Consider the following 4419-nt stretch of genomic DNA (forward strand, 5'->3'; position numbering starts at 1 on the left):
TTTGATAAGTTTAATGAACCTGATCATTTTGAAACTAATGTTAAAACTAACAAAATTGACACTGGACACAGAGTTGATTTTTTTAAGTTATCACCCCTAATAATATCTTCATGTTATCACCATGACTCATTCAGTTTCTCAGACCTAAACATTGTCAATTCAGCCTTTTATATTTTTAAGTTGACTTAACTGTATTTAAACACATTTTATTGCCTGTATATGGTAGCAATTTTTCTCAAAATCAAATATATTTTATTTGTATGATTCAAATAAAAAAATATTCAAAAGACAATTTTACTGCAGATTCCATTTATTTATGAATTCCATTAGAATTCAGAACAATGTCCCCAGCAATGGGGTTAATACAGAAAATAAAATAAATAAAAACCACATTTTCAATCAAAATGCTGAATAAATACGGTTTTATTTATTCAGCAAATAAAACCGTAAAAGATCTTTTAGTTCCCAGTGACTTCAAGGCAGACCAAAGCATTTCCGTACGAAACTCTGGGACCTCAAGCCAAACACTGAAATGATCAAGTCAAAAACAATTACAAATCTGCAGGTCTGTTCAAAGCTGCCCTCTGAAACATCGGCTTCTCTGTATCCACAAAAAACGAAAAATTGGCCAACATAATAGGCCGATCCAAAAATAATAGGCCAACAATAATAGGCCAACATAAATAAAAAAGCGAAAACAAAAAACAAAGACAAAATGGTTGCTTGAGTATCACCATGCTGGTAGTAACAACGACATCTTTTAAGCAGACTGCTTACTCATCCATCATCAGATCATTTTTAAGGCTAAGCAGTCTCGGAGGTAACCGCTTCAGGTCATCCAAACCCATTACAACTTTCTGGATGAAATTGAATGTATATGTCAATTTCTTGGAATACTGTAGATGTAGTGCATAAATCAAGCCAAAAAGCAAAATGAATGTCTCTGTTAACTGTGCTATATAACATACCACAATCTCTCCCTCAAGAACTATAGAATGTATTGCAGGACCAAACTTCACAAGGAAGACTGTATCATTCGAGACAGTGAGAACCAGGGGCGTTGCTAGGCACAAAGCTTTACTGGGGCACTGGCCCCCTACTGCATATGCCCCTCCTTCCATACATAAATACAGACAAGCACACTGCCCCACCCTGATACATTCCTACCAAAATTACCAGTTGAGATATTAATGAGTATAAGAGCATATTTGTTTTAACAAACATGAACATTTTCAACATTGCAGCTATAAAAAATAAGACATCACCAACTTTGACAAATAAAAAGTTTCCTTATACACATTCTGAAGTAATCATTAATTCCTAGGTTTCAGAGTTTTAGTTCAGGGGAAAGATTAACTCAACCCGAACTAAGTTTTTCTTTTATTTTTTGAGCATTAAAGTGTACCTCCTATTTATCATTTTTGCAAAGCGGTCAATCACTAGACTGTGACTCAGCTTAGAAAGTTCTTCCTTTTCAACTGATAAAATAGCAAGATGATGGAGCCTGTCTTGTCCCATTGTGCACCTCAGCCAAGTGTGGATCCTTCTCAACACACTGAATGAACTTTCACAACTCCAGCTGTTAATTGTGATTGTGAGGGAGATCTGGATGACCTGCGTTAGTGTGGGGAACATGGTGTTATCAAGCAAGTTGAAAACACACTGCATATCCTTGATGACAAGGCTTTCTTTTCAACCAGGAAAAGCTCAAACCATTTTGAATTAAATTAGTTTTTTTTACTCCAAATTTGTGCTGGGGATAGTGGGACAACTTCACTTGTTTAGGACCATCATGCTTTCCCCCTAAGTCACTAATGTCCCCTTCTTATTTGTGGAAGCTGGTTGTTGCTCCCTCATCACCTTCATGGTCCTGTCTCACCTGTCTCTTGCCTGTCAGTCTCGCCTCCTCCTCCCTTTCCTACTCCAGCACCTTCATTCTCATTCTCTAGAGCAAACATTAAAAAACGTAAATTTATAATTATGTAAAAATCTATCATATTGCTTATAACGTTGGTAATGTAACTAGTTAGCTTAAATCACTAATTCATTACGGGACCTTACCTCCCTCTCTCATCTTGTTTTACTGCTTCCCTGTCTCTGCTTCGTGTGAGGAATTTCCTGATATCCATCTACAAACCAATGCAGTCATTTTCAGTTAGTAGCCTATAAATCATGTGGTTTCACTGGGAAAATAATAAAATTGACAGGTAAGAAACGTTATCAGAACTAAAAATGCGTCGCGGCCGCACAGTGTCCCATCCAAAACAGTTGAGAGCTGCGCGTTAGTTTACCTGCAGTTCATGCAGTGACATGCGCTGACGTGGGGGCGCTATTACATCCTCAATTTGGAGTTACCAACACACTTACTGCGCATTTGAGTAGAAATATACGTCTCCTCCCGTTGGAATTATCTAAATTGATGCATTCAAAAAATGTATCACTGTTGCAAATATTCATGAGATTTATACTGGGGCACAGCTCATTTATACTGGGGCACGTGCCCCAGTAAATGGGGTCTGGCGACGCCGATGGTGAGAACAGCTACAGTTGTATCCGAGAGGTCTGGCAGGTCAATGTTTTCTGCCTAAAGATGACATGACATCATTAGTTAATGAGTAGAGCAGTCAATGAAAAACACTACATGTGTATTTAATATGAAATACCAGTGAATGAAAAGTTCAGATAAAATTCCCAAATATGACATTCTTGGAGAATTACTGTAGTACAGTATGATTTAATAGCTTTTCTGGTGGCTAGGAAGAGGGTTGTGGTTGTTGTCTTTTGGCAGTAACAGAGGGTTAAATAGAAAAAAAATATATTTATAGAGATACACAAACTAAGAAAAAGAAAGAGTAAAAGAGTACACACAGTTGAAACTAAGGCTGCAACTAACGATTATTTTAAAAATCGATGAATCGGCCGATTATTTTTTCGATTAATCGATGAATCGGACAAAAAATATTTTTTATATTTACCTCTTTATTCCAAAATAAACATTTTAGACAGAACAAACAAGCACACAAGTACAGGTTGCTCATTAACTGTCCTGGTGCAAAATAAAAAATAAATGTTTGTGTTAAAACTACGCAAACTTACATGAGAAATGTAGCTGTACATCCACAAAATATAGGCTACTTTGTTTCATAAAGCGCAAAAAAAGACAGGCATTTTTGTTTTTAAAAGCCCCTAAGGGGTTCAAACAATAGGCCCCCCCATTTCAACAAATGAGTTTTTTTAGACTAGAAGAGTTCTGCCTTTTAAGACAGGAAAGTATAACAGTTAAAGTTGCTACTTGAGAAAATACTTAACCATAGAGATAAAAATAGCCCTGTGATTCAAATTATAAATTGTATTTGGAATAAAAATGAGAGAACTAGGGGTGCTAAAAAACACATCCTCCAAAGACAGATATTAACATGGGAATGTGGCATATAATTAATTGACATATTACTGATCTTGCTGGATTTTATTCTGCTTTACTTCCATAAATTGCAGGATCTTCTTTACTTTATCTTTGCCAGAAGATTTAAACTTTAAAAGCCTTGCCCTCATAATTTGCAAGTTAATTTATTTATAAAGGCTGTTTTAATTATTGTGATCAATTTGCGCCGTCAATCCCGGCGCATACGCACTTCATTTGCAGTCTGGACGCTGAGGGTAAACATCCTGCGGCTCTGACTGCAGCACTGAGAGGGACTCCTGTGGGAGAACGGGGTTGAGATGGGGGAGGCGCCTCACGGCAGAGTAGGAACGATACATGCTTTCACGTAAGAGTCTCCAAAGGCCGCCAGTGACACCGTAAAAAGTTGCCAGATTTGTCACTATTTGCTTTTTTTTTTTTTTATAGTCGCTGGAGGGGTCTGAAAAGTCGCTAAATATAGCGACAAAGTCGCTGAGTTGGCAATACTGCGCACCTGCGGTGCTGACTCGCTCTGCCGTAATTCTTTTTTCTTCCCCCGTTTCAGTCAAGTGGCAGTGATGACGGCGGCGGCGGATGACGCATTAATCGCGCGACACAACTAATCAATGATGAAATTCGTTGCAAACGCTTTTAAAAGTAGATTTTTATCGATTCGTTGTTGCAGCCCTAGTTGAATCATAAACTTACATTCCAGGTCTTAAAAAATCCAGCAGCATCTTCACGCAGGAAGATGGGAAGTGCCTGTTCGTCTGCTGTTAACATCAACGTCTTCCTAGAAGACAGAGGGATTGTGGGTAATGGGAAGACAGAATTGCAGAATAAGCAGAATATTAATCATATGCATATATTAAATAATACTATAGTACAAATTGTCATGAGGTAGGAAATGTTACATACAAGGAGATCATAGGTCCTGAAGATGTTTCTTAGCAATTCAGAAGTTTTGCCAGTGCGGGCCGCTTTCTCACGGTACATCGTCATTAGCCATGGCATGTACT

At 37.7% G+C, this 4419-nt stretch overlaps 1 long non-coding RNA gene across 1 annotated transcript; it reads right to left on the bottom strand.

Moving 5' to 3' along the window:
- Positions 1–292: 292 nt before the first annotated feature.
- On the bottom strand, positions 293–1019 carry LOC119796219. Its single transcript, XR_005282437.1, has 2 exons — positions 969–1019; positions 293–857 (listed from the first exon to the last, which is right to left on the bottom strand). It is a non-coding gene; the product is annotated as an uncharacterized LOC119796219 (long non-coding RNA).
- Positions 1020–4419: the final 3400 nt, after the last annotated feature.

The sequence above is a fragment of the Cyprinodon tularosa genome, unplaced genomic scaffold (assembly GCF_016077235.1).
Source record: "Cyprinodon tularosa strain WSP-4 unplaced genomic scaffold, ASM1607723v1 ctg54, whole genome shotgun sequence".
Classification (NCBI taxonomy): domain Eukaryota; kingdom Metazoa; phylum Chordata; class Actinopteri; order Cyprinodontiformes; family Cyprinodontidae; genus Cyprinodon; species Cyprinodon tularosa.